Source organism: Emydura macquarii, unplaced genomic scaffold, assembly GCF_026122565.2.
Source record: "Emydura macquarii macquarii isolate MOO-44397 ecotype Brisbane River unplaced genomic scaffold, CSIRO-AGI_Emac_v2 contig_1644, whole genome shotgun sequence".
Taxonomy (NCBI): domain Eukaryota; kingdom Metazoa; phylum Chordata; order Testudines; family Chelidae; genus Emydura; species Emydura macquarii.
The window spans coordinates 2909147-2928863 of record NW_027131781.1 but is presented as its reverse complement, the minus strand read 5'-3'; the positions used below and the strand labels follow the sequence as shown (position 1 = coordinate 2928863).

Below are 19717 nucleotides of genomic sequence, written 5' to 3'. Positions count from 1 at the left end.
AATTTTTTTTTTTTTTATGGGGGAGGGGGAATCATTTTCCAACCAGCTCTGCTGAAAATCCATTCCTTCCAGGAGACTATCTAGAAGGTGAAGGTGAGGAACAATTGACACCATCTCTGTACATATTGGCATATATCTAGCATTACATTATGTGCTTCTGATCAGTATTACATGCACAGGGACCCCCACAGAAGGATTTGATTTAGGGGTTATGAGGTTTCAGTGTAGATGTGAGCCCAGAGGTACTGTAGTGTGCCAGACACTTGCACTTAGCGCTGGGGTGGAGGGATGGTGCAAGGGCCCAAGCAAAACTGCAGTCCCTGTGCTTTCTGGAGAGAAGACGCAGCTCTTTGCTGAGTTCTGGCTGTAGTATAGGCCTCTCAAGAGGTGGCTGGGAGGAGATGAGGCCTGGGAACAATCACTCCTGCCCTGTACTGTAGAGACAGCCAGTCATGGAGGGTAGCGTATGCTGCGCCTCTCAGTGTTGGTACAGTACATGCACTGTCTCGCTGTGCTGAGCAGTGTCAGGAAGCACCAGCCCCTTACCCAAAGGGCAAAACTTGGGCAGTGCAGCTATGCCGGCCCCTAGGCTGTGTTTGTGTTTGGTCCTCCACCACGTGAGAAGTGCATCCAACTTTCTGCCTGCGCGCACGCCTTCTGTAGGCATGGGATTGCGTTAGTCACAGTAGGAGCTGCCTCTGTAAGCCCTCTCCACCTGGAGCCAACAACACCTCCTTGCCTGAGGTTAATGGCTTCTGACTCAGAGTTTGCTTCCTCATTGAGGTGTGAAGAACCCTTCATTTACGTGCTGGGTAGCTGATTCCTTTTCATTCCTGAACATGCAGCCACAGCTCCTGTTCATCCAATAGTTATGGGGAAATAACTACACGGATGGTTCTATTAAATTCAATTATATTTGAAACAATTAGATTAAACTACACAGCTAATTAACAGCAACCTTAGCGGTGAAAGCTTCATTAGGAGCACAGTGTAATTGCTACAGGCAATATAGGCGTCCTTACCACCCTACCCTCCACCATTAACATGTCTGGGGGAATTTTTTGCCAATAAACTTGTGCATTGACTGTGTGCTCAAGGGACGGTGCTTATAGATCTGTCTGTAATGATGCTAATGTGCTGCTTTCTGGTAATTTTCTATTAATTGTTTGCACTCCCTATGTGTCCTCAATCCATTAGTTACACATTCAGGGATCCTAACCGCCAATAAATTCTTCGAGCTGCCCAGGCTGCCCCAACCTTCTTTCATACAATCATCCCCAAAGCTAATGTTTTTAATGCAATTGAAGCAATCCATATCAGGCATTGTTCCTCTGCACTTCATTCAGCCAAATATAGTGAGAGCATCATCGCTGGATTCCCTAGGGGGTTTGCCTGTGGAGTGATGATAAGGGAATCGGATTTTAGCGCTGACACTAGAGGTGAAATCCAAAGATCCAGAATATTTAGTTGTGTTTACCCACAGTAATCAGCTTCTCAAATAGATGTCACTGGGAAAGCTCTTGCTACATTGATTGCACTGTTTCCCATCTTCTGCCCAGGGGCAAACAGCACTGATTAATATTTCACAACACTTTTTTTTTTGGTACTCAGGGAGCCTTGATAGAGAGACGCAGAATATTTTACCATGTCTTGTGTTTGCCGGCTCCAGTAATCATTGGACTCAATCACTCTTGCAATGTTTTTATGAATTAATAACAGGCACTTCGGACGGCTAGCAGAGAGATGGGAAATGCAATCTGCAGAACCTTAATGAGCGCCATGGGGACCAGACACTATGGTTTCTGAAATCCTCTCTCTGGTTCGCTCTAAATCATTGTCTCTAAAATTACCTGCTTCCAGTCCATTTTAGATGGCTATCATTTGGTGGATAAGTACACCTGCTTTCCCACAGTGCTCTCTCATTCATCAAAAGGCTTCCATTGGAAGCTGTCCCAATTAATTTTTTTGTTTTAATAAAAGCTCACCTTTGTCAGTGCTGACAAAATGTTTATCTTCCCTACCTGCTCATTAGTGTTTCTACTGCACCAGCTGATGCAAATGACCAAAATCCTCCTGGAAATTAAAACAGGAGGGGAGACGGATTGCTGATCGTTCAGAGGGTAAATTAGCTGCTTCTCTCAAATGCTGGCTCCTGGGAACCCATAAATAATTTGCGTCAAATATTTGTTTTTTGAGTTGACAAGGAATACACTGTCTAGAAAAAGCAGGTCTTTCTTTTCTGCTACCTTCCTTTATGAATGAGAGGAGTAATTATATTAATAAATAAAAACATGAAAGGTCCAGATCCTTCAGTCGGGGCATAAGGATGATGGGATAGAATAGGGCGATGGTGGCGATAAGCCCTGATTCTGGGATCAATCCATGCCAGTCCAGGTCCCAAGTGAACATTAGAGCAGCCCTTAGACTGCTTTACATTATTTAGACTATCCTCAGCCAATGAGGGGCCATTCTGGAGTCTAGAATTTGCTACGATTTAGGGGTTCCCTTTCCACCAGATGCAACCCATGTGCTAGAGGATTCGCTGTTAAATCTGCTCTGTGACAGCTGTGGATTCCCTATGTCAGGCAGGATTCAGAAAGGGGCCAGTTCAGCTGATTTTATGGATATGAACCACTGTAGAGGGGACGAAGATCTGGCCCCAGTAGTGAACTTTATTGGCCCCAAACACTGCAGTAACATTCCTCTGGGATGTAGACGTCTGGATCATTACTGTAGAATTTCTTTAGCAATTTTTACAAGGGTAAGAAGCAGAAGAAACATGTTTTTTTTCAGACCGCAAGTTACTTATGGAAAGTATACTACGGGATTGCATCACATCAGCTGCAAAGCATTGTAAGCCGCCTTTTGAAATACTAACCCGCTCTAGGCTTGGTTCCCTACAAATCCATGTGTGGGTCTCTGAATTGCCACGAGGGAGAGGTCTGTCTTCCCCCATTCCCTGGGGCTCTACCGAGGGAAATCCACAGTGGTTTGGGGACAGGGTAGAGTAAATAAGGTGTACTGGTCTCCCCCAGGATTTCCATGCAGGGAAGGAGGTAACGTTATATTACCTTATGTCTTCTCTATCCCCTTCTTTAATACAGCCACGCCTCAATTTGCCCTTTGGAGCACCGTTGCATATTGAGCAGATGTCTTCATTCAGCTGTGCACAGTGACTCCTAGTTTGTTTGTTTTTTCTTGACAGCTTACAACTGATTCAGAATCCTTCGGTGTGTTTTGGTAGTTTAAACTGTTCCTTCTGCTCTGCGTTGCCTTGCACTCCTCCACTTTGAATTCCATCTGCAGCCTTGCCCTAACAGACCTACCTTTTTATCGAGCTTCATCACAATCTTCCCTTGTCTCGACTGATCTAAACAATATACAATCAGGAAATATTACCACTTCTCTACTCATCTCCTCTTCCTGGACATTAATACATATACTGAACAATGACACTCCTGGGTTTCTTCCTACGGCTCTCTTTTCATACTGAGAACGGGTATTTATGCTTAATGTTTCTGTCCTGTCACTAAAGCAGACTGTAGCCCAGGAGAAGACCTCACCTCCAGATCCAGGCCCCAAAGTGTCCTTCATAGACTCTTATTGTAATTACTACTGGTATTCTGGAAGCACCTGAAGGTCCCTGTGCAGACCGGGGCCCCTTTGTGCCGCGCTGTACCAACACAGAGAGATAGATGCGATGCCTGCCCTGAAGAGTTTACCACTCTATATCAACATACCTTGAGAAAATCCACCCATCCGTTAGTTCTCCTTTGTTCACTGCTTTGCTGACCATTTCAAATAGGATAAAAGAGGCATGACAAACAATGAAGATACCGGGCTCGGTCCACGCTCAAATTGCACATTCCCTGCATCAGCAGAGACCCATGGGGATCTCCCCAGGGGAAGGGTTGAGGCAGGGGGAGGTATTTCCACCATAGCTTCTATTTTGGGGGATGGTAGCTCAACCTTGATACAGGGCATCCCCTGGACAGGTATCACTAGGCCTAGGTACCCTAACCATGCTGTCTTCCCCTGCCATTGCCGGGGCTGTGGGCGCTTAAGGGTAGAATCATTGGACTGCCACAACTGTGACTGGGCAAGTTTTCTCTGTGGGGAAAATCATCTGCTGCAGATCCAGGGCGTAGCCAGGATGGGCAGGGATGCAAAACCATGCTCTGAAGTGTCCTCGGCCTCTGTTTGCAAGACGCTGGGAATGACCGACGGGATGGATCACTTGATGATTGCCTGTTCTGTTCATTCCCTCTGAAGCATCCGTTGATAGGGCACAATTTTATAGCCTAAATGTTGGATCTTAACCCAACTTTATTATTTGTACAAATTCATATTTAAAGTGTCCAGAGGAATGAGCCAGAGAGGCACAAGATTTCTGAGTCCTTGAATTAATTGAATGGGTTGAATTAATTCAGGATAAACAGCCATGCATTTAAGGGAAGATTTTCAAAGATACAAATGGGAGTTTGATGCAGCATTGAATGGAAGTTGGGAACCTAACTGCCCCTTTTTACCTTTAGAAAATCTCTGTGAATGGGTAGAACATGAGCATTGTGATAGCAGATCAGACTAATACAGCTATCTACTCAAAATCCTATCCCTGGCTTTGGCCAATTCCAGATACTTCAGAGGAAGGTGTCAGAAGCCCTGAAATAGACATCTAGGAATAACCTTTTTTCTGAACCCCTTTCAGTTAGAAGCAAAAGGCGTCAAAACTCTCCTGGTTTTGTTTTGTATCCTTGGTATTTCTTGGTGTTCTCTTTACTCATATAACAGCCCAGTCCTTTTTCTGAATCCTGCTAACTCAGAACATGAAGAAGAGTGTTATGGGTGGGACAATGATTATTAGATTGACCAAAGTCCTGCTCTGGACAACTGAAGTTTTCTTCATTGGACATTCCAAAAAAAGCATGGGAGTAAGAAAATCATCAGCGTTAAATGGGTGAAAAAGCAACCAACGGCTTCTTTATTTTTATCATTTTAAAAATAACCACAGACTTTGACCCTGCTTCAGCAAAGCACTTGTGCGTATGTTTAACTTTCAGAAGGTTCAGAAATCCATCCCTATTCAGCAAAGCATTTTAGCTCCTGCCTCACTTTAAGCTTTACGTGCTTTGCAAAACAGGAATGGACGTAAGCACCTGCTAGAAGTAAGGCACGTAGTTAAGTGCTTTGCTGAACGTGGACCTGTGTCGCAAAGGTGGGCTCACCTTCTCAACACTTCCTCCAGCCCAGCAGCTTTAAAATCTTACCTTTGCTCAGAAGCCGCGTGGGTACATTAAAACAGCTCCTGATTCAGGTTTTTAAATTCAAGTACATCTTTATATCAGCCCAGAGCATCTACTACTCCAGCCTCAGGGGCTCTAAGCGGTGTAACTGCCCAGTTATAAGGCACTATACAGCTTTGCTAAGCAAGCGCCTTTATTCTTAATGTTGAAAGCATCACAGGGGGAAGTGAATTAAAGCCATAAAAGAACCTACACACATGCTAATAAGCTTGCCAGAAATCACCCCAACTCCAGCCAGGGCTCTGACAGGTGAACACTTCTTCAGACCCCATCAAGGGGTTTTCCCACGGTCACCAGTTCGTAACTGTCAGGACCCCTGACAAGTACCCCCATCAATCTGCCGGTCACTCCTTTATACAGCTTTGGGCCTCTGATCTTGTCTTCTCGTAACAGGTAGTCGGAAGAAAAAGGTCCTCTCCTTAGAGCGAAGCTTCAAAAGGCTGAGTCCTTGCATAACCAGAGGGGGGGTGGTACATAGTTTCAAACAGTCGTGTGACACTCTGAAGTCTCCCCAGGCTTTGTTTCCCCCTACAGATGTTACACCCAAGTCCACAATAACACATGAAACATTTGCATTTTTAATACAATGAACGCCTAAAATTCTTAAACTTAATTCACTAAGATTTTCTCCAGGCTACGGCAGGAATTTGTCACATCTGCCACAACCGTCATACTCCTTCCGCCCCAGTGAGGCCCGTGAGCGTCACAAGCAGCTGGGACTCTTTGTGAAGTTTCACTTTTCCATGAATCCGTCTGCTGTGTATGGAAAGATGGGTTTCCTCAGACCTGCGCTGGGTCTCTGCTTTAGACACTGGACTTACTCACTTTTGGGACTGCTCCAAATCCCTCTGAAGTCAGCGGAAAGACTCCCATTGGTTTTTTAATGCATTATGCAAAATACTGAATTGCTTTTCACCACGTCAATGACAACTGCGTGATGAGGTGTGACTCTGGTGAGTGATGGGTCAGGGCCTGGACCAAAGCCCTCTTTTGAGTCCATGGTCTTCTTTGCACTGACTTCAGTGGGCTTTGGCTCAGGCTATCTCTGGGAGTAGAGCCTACGCCTATTCAGTCTGAAGCATTTGTGGCATTCTCAGCCCAAGTGTTAGTCCAAGTAGAATAAGAGTGAGGCACATGGGTAGGCTGGTATGGGAACGCCTCTGCTGCTGATCCATGCTAATACTTGCTCTGTGGATAAATACAGGATTTCTGGCAGTAGTAGCTATAATCCAGCACTTTTACTGAGCACTAAATAAATGGAAAAAGAAGCAAACATACAAAAAAACCTCATACGGACACAATTGTTGCATATTTTCTTCATCCCCGCAGGCGGAAGCTGATATCCAGCTTCTAAACTCATGTTTCCCACGCAGAGTGGGCTTTGTGTTAGTCTAGCTAGAATGCTAATGTTCATGGGTGTAGTCTGGAAACTTAATGTGAATTTCCTATGTGCATTGGCAACCTGATTCCAAAATTAGGTCTGTGTTGTCCCAGAAGATTTACTGTGAGGGCTGATGAATACTCGTAGTCAATTAGTTCACAAATGCAGCCATTTGTTCGCAAACCAGTCCATAGAAAATTGCATTTTGTTTCTTAGCAAACAAGGGAAACTTTTGGTTTTGGAAACTTCTTGTTTTTCACTCTATTCTGTTTGTTTATTTTTAATTGCTTTGCAGAAAATTGTTCTCCTACGGCTAGTGTTTGAGATATGGCACAAGGCTCAGATGTGGGAGACTAACAAACGATGTATAGAGAACTCTGACTTGGCTGACACATTTCTAGCTGGCTAGACAGCCACCACCATACGCGAGACATGCCAGAACATATGTGGTAAGTGCGTTTTAACCACATCTGACCATCTGAAATGTGTTTAAAATGGTGCAAACCCGGATGGTTTTCACAATATCGAAAACAAACAAGTTGCGCTAAGGTGCGCTCAGCACGACCATGGATTCAGAGGAAACTCACACCAAATATTTCAGCCACAGTAACATAAAACCATGCAGGGCCATGTTTGCTATGACATGTTTGCACATGGCTTCCATTTGGGTTGGCAGGAGGTTGCATCTGGCTATGTGTGGGCCGAGGTTGGATGTTTCCTATGTATATAACATTGGCGAATATCATTTGAAAAGAAGCTCCAAAAATAGGACAGGCCTGAATATCAACTTCCCCTGACAAACAATGAGCAAGGTGCTCAGCTAGTATAAATCCGCATCCATCTTTTGGACTCCTATGATTATTTGCAGCTGGCTTAACTCAGAAAAACCATGTCAGTGCTCCAGAAGCCCGGGAACACAACTGCACTGTGTGGCACTTGCCTCCTAGGTAGTGGCGTGTCACAAGGGTCTCTAGATCAATGAAGTTAAGTGGGAAGGTGTCAGAGATCTCTCAGTGAGGGACTGGTAGAAGCCCATCTCTAGCAAACGCCGGGCTTTGGGTCATGGCAGTGGCTCTGATGGTACTTCCCCTTCCAAGCAAACCCTCTGTTTGTTTCTTGCCTTCCCGCACAGCTTGCGGGCTGATTTCCCAGCATGCTGAGCGCTTCCCTAGGGGCGAAGGGCCTTCTCAGGATGTGCTCTGCACCTGGCAGGATAGGGCCTTTCATCAGCTTTTGCAGAATTCCACTCTTCTGATGGGCAAGTGCGGTACGTTGCATTCTCCAGTCTCCTCAATTGCAGGGGCAAATGGTGGGGAAAGTGGGTTCCTGTGACAGGTTTGCATGTCCCCCTGCAATGGTTAATTGCAAGGAGGGCACTAGGTTACCTGCCAGGTGCCAGCAACTAGCATCCTGATTTTTTTGGTTCATTTTCTGCTTGCTGGCGATGTGGTGAAAGGCGCCTGAACAATAGCACGCATTTATACTGTGCATAACAGCATGCCAGCTGGCGACAAGTAGCTGCCCTCATTACTTCCAGCATTCTTAAAGATGAGCGTCCCCAAAACTCTGGCTGGCTTTGCTCTAAGAAGTCCCTGCCCTTCTCCTAAATGCCTGGGCAGTGATACTATTAATGTTTAATGCGACATTCTTCTCGTTTCTGAGTAGCCGTTCTTCATGAAACAGTGGGGGTGTTTTGGCCATGAAGTTATTGTTCCGATTAAGAAGAATACTTTCATCATTAGAATTCCAGCCATGCATGCCAGATGATTGCAGTGGTATTTCTCTTCTTGAAGGAAATGTCGAATGCAAATAGGGCAATTGTATACACTTGCTGGGGAAGGATATTTACATTTATGGAGGCTGCTGAGTTGGAGCAGTAACACCTGGGGGAGAGGGGTAAAAAAAATCTTTTTGCCCCTCTGTGTTTGCTACAGGATGGGTTTTCTCTCACTGCTCTACCAGTGATTCAACTTGGACTTTGAGGGTAAGGGTCTTCTTCAAGGAAGAAACAAGGGTCATCTTTTTCACAACAGACATTCTGAGCTTTCTTGTAGAGCAGTTTTGTGTTAGAAATGACCTCTGGGTGTCCACAAAGGATCGGTGGGTAGGATTTGAGGCTTTCACCTCTAGAATAACAGCTACAGTATAGGGCATGTGAATTTGATCGTGCCGGTCCTTTCCTGTGGGATTTTAGTTACATCACAGACACGCTACACGCACTGCAGGGGGGCAGAGCTGCTCTGAAATGGAGAAGGTTTGATCCAGCAGACAGGCAGAGGCTCACTGACCTTCCCACCCTGAAGAAAGCAGTCCAGCCTGCTGGCCATGGTAAAGAACTGAATGCCAGTCATCTGTACCATGTCGTAATTCTGTACCGACGTCCCACACTCACACAGCACTTTTGTTGCAGGCTCTCACAGCACTTTCAAAGCATTAAATGAATGTAATGTCCCAACACCTTTGTTATTTTTATTATCCTCACTTTACATTTGGGGATACTGAGGCACAGAGCCGTGAAGTCACTTGCCTAGTCACACAGCTAGTCTATGCCAGAGCTGAGGAGGACCTTTTGGCTGATGCTGACTCCTGGACTTTTAAACGTTAGATCATGCTTCCCTTCCTGTTTGCATTTATATAGAGTGTTTAATCCTGAAGGTATCCCAAAGCAATACCCAATCCTCTGCATCCGAGTACTGCAGCCACCACGCAGAGGAGAGGGGAAACGCAAGCCAAGGCTACAGCAAAGTCTTACTAAAACCATTGTGCCATGGTATTTGTAATGCCTCCACCGAGCAATCAGGGCCTTGCTTTTTAAAGACCGTCTGAAACATCCAAGCCCAGCAAACTGCAGGGTGCTCAGTGCATCAAACTCAGAAAGGTGAAGGGCTGGAGTCCAAGACAGAGTCTGTGCCTGTGGTCTCAGAGAGTTGCATGCCTGGCCTAGGAATAAGTAGCAGGAGGTGTTAGGTGCTGCTCCCCACCATTCCAGAACTAGTATAATAAGTGCTAGCCAAATTCAGACTGGAATTAAGGAATACGTTTTTAACAGTGAGAGTAATTAACCACTGGTAAAAGGCTCCTTGTGGATTCTCCATCCCAGACAATTTTAAAATCAAGATGGGATGTTTTTCTAAAAGATCTGCTGTAGGAATTAGTTTGGGGAAGTCCGATGGCTTGTGTTATGCAGGAGGTCAGAGCAGATGATCACAATGGTCTCTTTTGACCTTGGAATCTATGAATAATTAGCATGTGAAGAATATTTTCTGAGCTGGGGATCTGCTCCTGGACCCAACAGAGTCCATGGGCTCTTTGTCCTGACTTCAACGGGTGCAGGATCAGGCTCTAGTTAATCCTCACAAACTCCCGTTTTGGGGAAACTGGGACTAGTGGACATCTCTGAATCCACAGAGTCTAGTAACGGTTAGTGTCTTAGTCAGGACTAGACCAAAGGTGGTTCCAATTCCCAATCAGCTGCTCATTCCGCTGGCTGCACCTCTCTTGCCAATAAAATGTCTCTTCCTGAACCTCAGAGAGCTTTTTCCGGAGTTCAGCTGAGATAAGTTGCCACTGGAGATTTTGATGTTGGCAGTCTTCGTATTCCTCCGTCACGTATCATTGTAAACCCCTGACCTTTCAACATCCCTGGTGCGGTGTCCAGCAGAGCGAGTTAAAATAAAAACAGATGGCGATAGGCTAGCATTTCCTTTTCACAATGATGCAGCCTTTGCACACGGCACTTCAGCACTGACTGTAACTAGAACTTGCTGGTGTAACCACCATGCAAATGCACTTGCTACCTAGTGCCTAAATGCCTTTGGAGGGTGGGGGCCTGGTTAACTCCTGGCCACAGAGAGTCAATGGCAAAGCCGGGATTAGAATGCAGGAGCTGCTAGTCAGCCCCGGCTCAATCCACTTGACAACAGCTGACAACTCTCTCTATAACTTGCACCCTGGTATGACTAGACAGTTCTGCACTCTGCCGCTGTAGGTGTGCGTAACTCCAGCAGACGCAGCATGTCTGAGGTCATGATTTGGCCCATAAAACGCTTAGGTTGGAGCCAACTCTGCAGCTCCAGATTAACTGCTCAAGTAGTCGTACAGGGTATCCGTATTTCCTAGAACCCTGAATCTGCTCTCTAACTCGGAGCCACTGAGGGCATATCTGCACTGTTCTTAGCTAACTCGGGAGCGAAGACATGGCCCCTCAGCTCTTCACTTGGGTTAGCGGCTCTGGGATTAATTTGGGTTAAGGAGCCTAGGGTTGAAATCGAGCTGCACACCTGAGCTGAAAGTCGAGTTCTCATGTCTTCACGGCTGGTTTAACCTGAGTTAGCCGACTAGCGCCCCTGAGTTAAGAACATGCCTGTTTTTTGGCAGGGTAGGCAAACAACGCCTTGGGCGTAGCAGTATTTCCCACTGCCGTTCTGGTCGTTCCCCGTAGGATACATCTAACTATGCGCAGCAAATAGCAGTGTAGCCACGCTAGCATGGACTGCAGCAGTAGCATGCACTAGCCACCCCACGTACCTAGCCACGGGGTTCAGCTGGGTTCGGACTCGGAGTACCACAGGTACACCATTAATCTGAGTGCCGTCGCTTTCTGACTGCTAGCAGGAGTACGTCTGTGTGAGCTGGGACTCGCGCGCCCAGGTGTCGCTGCAGCCAGAGGGGGAGGGAGTGGTGCCTACTGGTCAGGGCACAGCGTCAGGAACCCCAAGTTCTACTTCCAGGTCTGCTGCTGATCTACTTGAACACGTCATTGAGGCCCTTTGATTTCAGTGGGAATTGGGTGCCTAACTACGGGGATCTGCACCTTTACGTCTCTGTGACTTGACTGTTCCATGTGTAAAATGGCAGGTAACACATGATTCTTGCCTGCTTCACAGGACTGTAAGTTAATACCTAGAAATGTCTTTGGGACCCTAAGGTGAAGGGCACTGTCGAAATGAAAAGCAATCTAACTGCTACGGGTGGTTATACCAGGCAGGCCAACTATTGTTGCAATGCTGTCCTGAAGGAGGAACAAAGATGTTATTGAAGGGGCAAGTTGATGGAGGCCTCCTGGTTAGGAGTGATCATTAGTGGAGTCAGGCTAGAGTTTCAGCTAGGGAGAAGATCAAAAATGGGACCTGTTTTGGGGTGTCTCCATCCTTAAAGCCTCTGGAGCCTGATTAACTTAGTGTTTGTACAGCACCTAGCGCAGTGGCATCCATTACTAGGGCTCCTGGATGCTATAGCAATAAATAATTATAATAATAGGGCAGGGCTTTGCTACTGAAGAGGCCAGAGGCTCTTCTAGACAGAATTCTTCTGCTCCTCTGCACAATTCTCAAACACCTGTAACTGGCAACTGGGGTTATTTTTTCTTTACGTTGTTACAAAAATGGCTGCTTGAATACCCTATGAATCTAAATGTCACAATGAAACAGGGGAACTTATTTACTTTCCGGTCACTCTCTGCTGCCCCTGCCCCGAGCAGAAATACTTCCCCCAACACTGTAAAATTTTCCTAATAGATTAGGACAAGAGGATTGGGGGTCTGATGATTTAAAGGGTATTTTTCCTTCTCCTTCATTAGGGCCATAAGCAAAGCAACTAGTGTGCAACTAAGAATAGAGGAACGAGGGGGGAGAGGGGAAAAATATCAAAACCCCCACCTTTATCACTGTTCATCAAAATTCGTCCATACTTAATTCCAGCCATCTTTCTTCTTCTCGCCTCCCGTAAGTACTTTAACATCCTTTTTAAAAATTAAAGGGGGAGGGTTATGGAACAGATAAGAGATAATTGCCTAGCTTTGACTCTTCTATTGATGTGAAAATAGGATTGGAATTACTCACTCTGGTTGAAAGGTTAGTTGAAGGTTATTACAGGAAAATTGTTATTCATACATTTTTTTTCTGTACTGCTGGATAGCCTAAAAGATTAAATTCACAGAGTGCATAATGACCCATCACATTGGACAATGGTGGGAATAATCTCCAGAGACTCTAGATAACAGAACAGAGACTTCTTTGAATAATTCATGGTTCAACAGACATCCCTCACTAACAGATTACATGTGAGTTTTCATTAGAAAGGAGATAATTTAAAGTAGCTTTAAAAATAACTGATATTTTTAGCGGAAGTGGAATTACCATAAGCATTTACACAGTTTGTTTATGCTTTAATAAATCTGCTTTCCTCCTGACCTTCATGCCATGGGAATAAAATGCAAAAGGATAAAGAAAGTGATTGTTTGTGACAACCCTACTTTCCTTCTAACACCACTGATAGAACATTGGTTTCATACTTTGCCTATCAGCTGACTGAATTTAACATAAAGGACATATAAATGTTCTTCAGTTAAGAAAGACACCAAGTAGGGCTTACGGCTCAGACCACCCAGTAAATGGATTATGATGTGCTGAGGATGAAGCACGGTATGGACAGGTTGAACTGAAACTCCGGATTGCGCTTTTCAGGACCCGTGGAGTTGAATCCATGGGCCAGCCCTTAACTGAGCTTTTCACCCCTTCTGTAGAAGCTACTAGCAGGGCCCCCATATGGAGGAGGGGGAAAGGTACACTTTACCAGGGCCCGGAGGCCCTGAGGGGCCAACCCAGGCTGCAACCCCCATTACCATGAGGAAAAAAAATGTTCATGGCTCATGAGATTGTGTGTGTGGGAGGAGGGGTTGCGGTATGTGTGTGGGAGGGGGCCCGTGTTACACGTTTGTACTGGGCCTGAAAAAATGATGCTTGGGCCCTGTCTACTAGAGTTCGCTATTTCGTTTCACCTGCAGGAAGGCTGAGCAAGGAGCTGGGGGTTTGCTCCCATATTGGTGATAGCTTTCTTTGCTTTTTCTCTCTCCAGAGAGCTGAGTCACTTCTCGCTACTTACTAGGGCTGAACAGAGATTTGGGTAGAATAAGAACTCACACCAACCTTTCCTTCTAATTCAAATGGGACCTTTCATGAGATTCAGAGAGGCTAGTGTGACGTTGCCCGATATTTCTCACTTTCACACCCCTCTGCTCTTCCTGGATCAGCCTGAACCAGAAGCAGAAATGCTAACGTACATCAAAAGAAACCACTTCACGCCTTTTCCTAAACCCTCAGTTACATCTCTGAGTCGTCATTGGAATCACGTGTTCTATATCCTCAGCTAATCACTTAATTTCATCTGAACAGAATAGTTACTGTGTGCGGAAGGCTAATTGTTTGTTAAACACATCTTTATGAAGGTTGAACAATGGCCAGATACATATCTATTGCATTGGTCTTAGGCCTCAGCAAATAGCATTTAAATAACTAATTGATATTTAGTAAACATGCAATAGTTATCTTCCTAAATCTAAATTAAATCCTAATTAAAGTCATATCATTCAGTACTACGGGCTGCTTAGATTACAGCCTTTTCAGCAGGATATCACCATAAGATACGGATTAGGGGACTGACAGAATGAAGGAGAACACATTCTATTTTCAGTTTATGATATATAATAATTGATAGGGGGCACCCCAAACTTTGCTCAACTGAGGGTAACACTGGCAGTGCAATGGCAGCACCTAATCTACATCAAAGATAGCACATGCAAGCCACCCACTCTTTTATGAAGGAGGAGACTACATGCCCCAGCATGCAGTGCCCCTACCATTCTGATCGAGAGAGATAATTGCATGATGGGACCTGTAGTCTCAAGAGCTGCACCACTGTAATGAAGTCTAGAACAGTTATATGTTATGTAGCATGATGCATAACAGAGAGAGGGCATTAGAAGACTCTAAGGGCCACCATTTGCCAAAAACCAAATGTAATTTACAACACTGCTACTCAGGGCATGTTTGTGGTAAAGACAGAAGGATGGATGGTCTTGCAGTTAAAGGATTGCACTGGGGCGCAGGAAATGTGGATTCAGTTCCTGACTCCGCCACACACTTTCTTAGGCAAGTTGCTTTATCCTTATCTGCCTCAGTTCCTAATCTGTAAAATGGGGGTAATAATGACAACACTTCCCTATCTCCAAGGGATTTTGAGAGGATAAGTTCACTGACATTTGAGTGGTGATTAGATACCAGTGACAGAGGAGCCATGAAAGACCCACACGGAAAGATAAAACAATCGGAGTTGAATGTTGAAGATTTGTTTTTCATTTACCCCCCATACATACGCACAACATATACACCACGCACATACACACACAAGCAAAACCGCTAAAATGTCCTTTCAACTGCTCCATCCTCTGGGCCTGATTCTGATTTCTCCATGGTGTAAATCAGGAGTGAATGGATTTATACTAGCCAGGCCTTCTATCCACAGACACGTCATTGTTAAGGGAAAGATGTTTTCCTGTCCCTAAGGATGCTCTGGCAAATGGCTGCTTTTATGATCTAGGGCTGCACATTCAGTGCCAATGCTGCGTTTAGGAGGAGAAAGAGCTGATCAAATGACTCCATTGAGGGGGCATTGTTGCATTCACAGAATACTTTTGAAAAGAGCTTCTCCTGCGGTAAGGTCCATTGTTCTTTCACCTGCTCTTTCAATTCATTATTTTGTTTCAACACTATCTGCAAAGATAATTGCCTGTCAGTGTATCAGTATTGTAACACCTCAGGGTGACTAATGCTGTTCGGCAAAGTCTGTCAGCCCTAATAATCACATGATGGGTGAGGGCTTACCTGCTTTCAAATGATAGACACCTCTGCAAAGCATTCAGCTTCCTCCACGCAGAAGGAGAGGTTTTGTGTATCTCCAGTGGAGGGGTATCAGATTTTAAGAGAGCAAGGGAAATAGATGCCACCTTTATTCTTTATAAATGGCAGCTTTTCACGATGGATTGGCTCACTAATCGGTCTCAAACTTCGCCGTCTTTGCTGCAGGGAAGGGGGAGTTAAACTCAGGTATTTAACTAGTCCAATAAAAATGGGGTGTAGGTGCTAGTTCTAAGGCAAGGTAAAATAAAGCAAATGTTTTAAAACTCGTTCCCTTTTAGCAAAACCGAGTGGCATGGGAGCATGCTCTGGGAAAATGTCAGCTAGAAATAATCTACCTTTAAACCATGCCAGCACTCCTCTGGGGAACGTGTGGGCGTTGGACAGAGGAAATGTCAGTCACAGTATCCGGTAGCTGCATATGAGCAGGACAGTGAATGTGTTCTTCCATCAGCGTGAGGCAGAATATTTAAGCGATTAAGAGGCAGATTTTGGCCAGCAACACCTGTGTAAATCCAGGAGACCTCGGCTGCAGTTAGTGGATTTCCCTTGGGTTTACACTGGGGTAACTGAGAGCAGAATCTGGCCCTAAATCCTCAGGGGAACAAGGTATTCCTCATTGAAGAAGAAACCATCTTTTCAAATACATTTGCCTTCATAGCCTTTTTGCTCTCATATAAATCTCTTGCGACTCTTTTTGTCTTAAGCAACCATCATTTCAACACCTCCCACTTCTGGCACTACAAAGGGCTGAGTAAATGGGCCAAGTACTATATGCCAAGGGGTGCACAGAGGAAGCCATTTCATTGGACAACAAGTTGTATTGGTCCTACAGCCCAAGGCTCTCAGCTAGGTATTCTTGAGCACCATCTGCTGGCACCTTATCCGGTAACTGTTTGCATCTCTGCAGACACAGAGCGGTCAGGTCACAATTTTGATTGTAAGCACAAGGATAGTCTACTCTTTAGCCTGAATTTAAGGTGTGATTTTTTTCACTCCAGCTGACGCTCAGCTTCCCTGCTTGTAGTCACAGTTCACAAAAGTGGGACAATGCTATCAAATGTTGTGTTCTCTCTTGAATGTTGAGATACTTTTCCCTGGGTCCTTGGCCCTATTGCCTACCAATGCAATACCATTGAAGAGAGTTCAAAGACCATGTCTGGGGGGTTAGAGAGAATGATTATCATTATCATCACCATCAATGCGGTGTTTGTAACACAACATTGGCCAAAGTGTGTGTGTGTGTGTGTGTGTCTTGTGAACATTTAGAGCCACTATTCAGGTGGCCACGAGGACTCGTATATCAAGAAGGTAAGGGTCTGTGTAAACAGGAAATAAACAATCTTCCATTCACCCCAACCATGGGGTCCTGGGTCTCGGCAATCTCTACAGCAGTGGTCCCCAAACTTTTGGGGTCATGTCCCCCCTTTACCTGGTCTTTGCCTCCCCCCTCCCCAGGAGTGAGGCCAAAGCCACGGTTGGGGGCTGGGAGCCGGGGCCTGAGCTGCGGCTGGGGCCGGGGTGGGGGCTGGAACTGCAGGGCTCAGGCCATGAACGGGGCCAGGATCCAGGCCTGCAGGGCCCAGGGCTGTGAACAACCAGGAGCTGGGGCCAGCCACAGAGCAGAGTGTGGGGCCCAGGCAGAGGGCCCAGGTGTGGGCTGCATCCAGGAGTGGGGCGTGGGGCTGGAGTGGAGATGGGGGCAGAGCAGGGCTGAGTGGTGCTTCCTCCCCACCCCATGGGGGCTGACCTGGACCCCACTGCATCTCCCCCAAAGGTTCCTCCGTGTCCCTCTAGGGGGGGTGCACCCCACAGTTTGGGGACCTCTGTGCTACAGTGTCTAGAGCTGTTCAGTACTTTTCTTTCAAAATATTTTTTCAACAGAAAATCATTTCATTTGGGTTCATTTCAGTACTAATGAGTCCGTCTCAGCAGCCACAATGCCTTATGGTACCTGTAGTTCAAGTGCCACATGCCCCCATTTTCCACTGTGGAGTGAGTGCCCCAGCTGGACTACATTTCCTTTGGTGCATTGCAGTCTCCCCTCTTGTTGAATCTCTTTGGTGCATCATGGGAGTCCTGTGACCACAGTGCATTGTGGGAAGCATAGTCTGGCTGGGGAACTCGACCTATAGCGGTTGTTTCACCTTATAGTGGCTGCTGCACCAGAGCATCGCAGCTTAATACCGATTGTGGATAACGGAGCTATCTCTTCAGCTCAACTGGCAGACTTCTGTGCTATGATGCTGAAAATCCCAGGTTCAAACCCTGCCCACGTATGTGTTTAGGGGAGTTCTTACAATTATTACTATGTACTAATAACAGTTGAAACACTGAAATATAATTACATGAGCCCTGATGTATAAGCAAAAATGGGAGTGTATTTGCACAAAGTTATCTCATTACAGGTGCAACGGGGATTTAGCTATCCATGAGCAATTGTGATAAGTGTGATAAAATCAATGTTCAATTGCATATGCTTTTTGCATATTGAACAAGGGATCACCTACTGAACACCTCATGACTCAAAATAAATTACACTACAAGGATATGAGCAGTGCACATTATAAGATATTTTAATATGGAAAATGGCCAAGGTGCCCTTCTAGGTAATGAGTTAGTAGTAGAACTACACAGTGCTATTTTCCTTCATATACTTACCTAATTCCTTTTTGTAACTGTTTGCACTAGTTGATCTTATCTCTGCCCTTAATAGTTTATTCCACTCCATTCTTTCTAAGAGGATGTAAAATCAACAGAGATCTGGAGACCTGCTCTGGAATTTTAATCAGAACAATAGCCTCAGAGGCTAAAGGTCTCCGTATTGACAAGACAAAGACCACATTCTGGGTTGTAGGCAGCCAGCAAAGGATTTATTACTAGTGTCCAGTGTAACAGGGACCAGACACACGAGTTATTCAGAAAAGAACTAAAAAAAAAAAATTATAATGTGCAACTTGGAATTTGCAGGACTGTAACCTCGGGTGTTGACTCTCATGCTTAACGCTGATTGCGTCAGCTATGCGGAGGGGGCTCGGTTCACAGCTGGGGTACATGGAACTCTTGAAGTCAATGGAGCCATACTAAATTACATCAGCTAAGGATCTGGCCCAATGTTTGAAGATGTCTTTTTTACTTTTGTAAATTTGTAGCTACAAAATTACAAGCGGTTTATGAATTGGTACAAACGGAGTGAATTCGGAGTAACTGACACATTGGGGAATATTTGAGTAAACAGTCTTGGAGCTGGGGACAAGTGCAGGCAGAGGACACAATCCCTGGGCCATAGGCAGACACTGACTGCTGCAGAGTGGTGCAGACAGGATTCAGCAGAAGTGGGGTAAGAGTTCGGCCATGCTGCAGCTTAGTGGTCAGTCAGTCTCAGGTAAGATGGACTGAGGTTGTTTCCCAGGCTCTTTTTTTTTTTTTTCATGAACTCCCGGATCAGTGAAATTTCGGTGGTATGGAGGATTAACCTCAGGGGCTAGACTGCTGGGGGTCACTGCTCCCAACTTCACCTTCATGACGCAGGTGTACGGGCTGCCATCAGGTTCTCGCGGTTGTGCGTGGGCAAGTCCGCGTCCCACGATGAGTCAGTTTGAGTGGAAGGAGAATAGTGAGAGCTGAGGGCCTTTTATGTTAGGGCGTGTTGCATATGTGGCGGTAAGTAACCCTAGGTCGGAGCTCATTGTTTAGTGGTGAATAAATCTACCTGCTGGCAAAGCAGGAAAGTTTTCCATGATCTCAAGTTTGGGAGAGTCAACCCTAAATGCCCATGTGGGAAGCTGTCAGGGCATGGCTGGGGCCATCTCCCTGGAACCAGTCCAGAGATCCTGTTGACACTGTGGCACATAAATGAAAACCTCAAGATGCTGTTGCTAAAGTTGTTCCAGTAAAGGAGTCAAAGAGAATGGAATTCTCCAGAAGGTTCTGGGTGCGTCTCTGGATAGCCACAGACCCTGAGACCCCACGGAAGAATGAAGGCCTGCTTCTCTCAGGTGGCAGGTGCTAGGTTCTCTTTGGGAATTTCAAAGGGGAACTGCCGTGGCATCTCCATTTTCCATACCGATATGATCTGGAATATATATTTGAACAAGGTGCAGCGTTACGTATGAAATTCCTGTGGCTTTTATTCCCCTTCCAGATTCCAAGAGACTTTGTTCTGCTTACAACCAAGAAGGAATTTTTAATATGTAACTCTTGCTTTATTGAACGATATAGTCAATACAAAATACAGTCTACAACAATGAGAAGCAAAATGCTTAGATGGGTGTGCTGTTTATATTTCTCCTTTGGTGAGAAAGGGAAATCCTGACAAGATACGATTAAGAGCACAGCTG

At 45.5% G+C, this 19717-nt stretch overlaps 1 long non-coding RNA gene across 6 annotated transcripts in view; it reads left to right on the top strand.

The window, feature by feature from the left end:
* The window catches only part of LOC137158002 (uncharacterized), a 339725-nt gene that overhangs the window by 242561 nt on the left and 77447 nt on the right, over positions 1 to 19717 (top strand). For 5 of the 6 annotated variants that reach the window (XR_010921270.1, XR_010921265.1, XR_010921269.1 and 2 more), the window contains 2 exons: positions 6980 to 7133; positions 12263 to 12407. This is a non-coding gene — a long non-coding RNA (uncharacterized lncRNA). The remainder of the gene's footprint in view (positions 1 to 6979; positions 7134 to 12262; positions 12408 to 19717) is intronic. The other variant, XR_010921267.1, reaches the window with a different exon arrangement.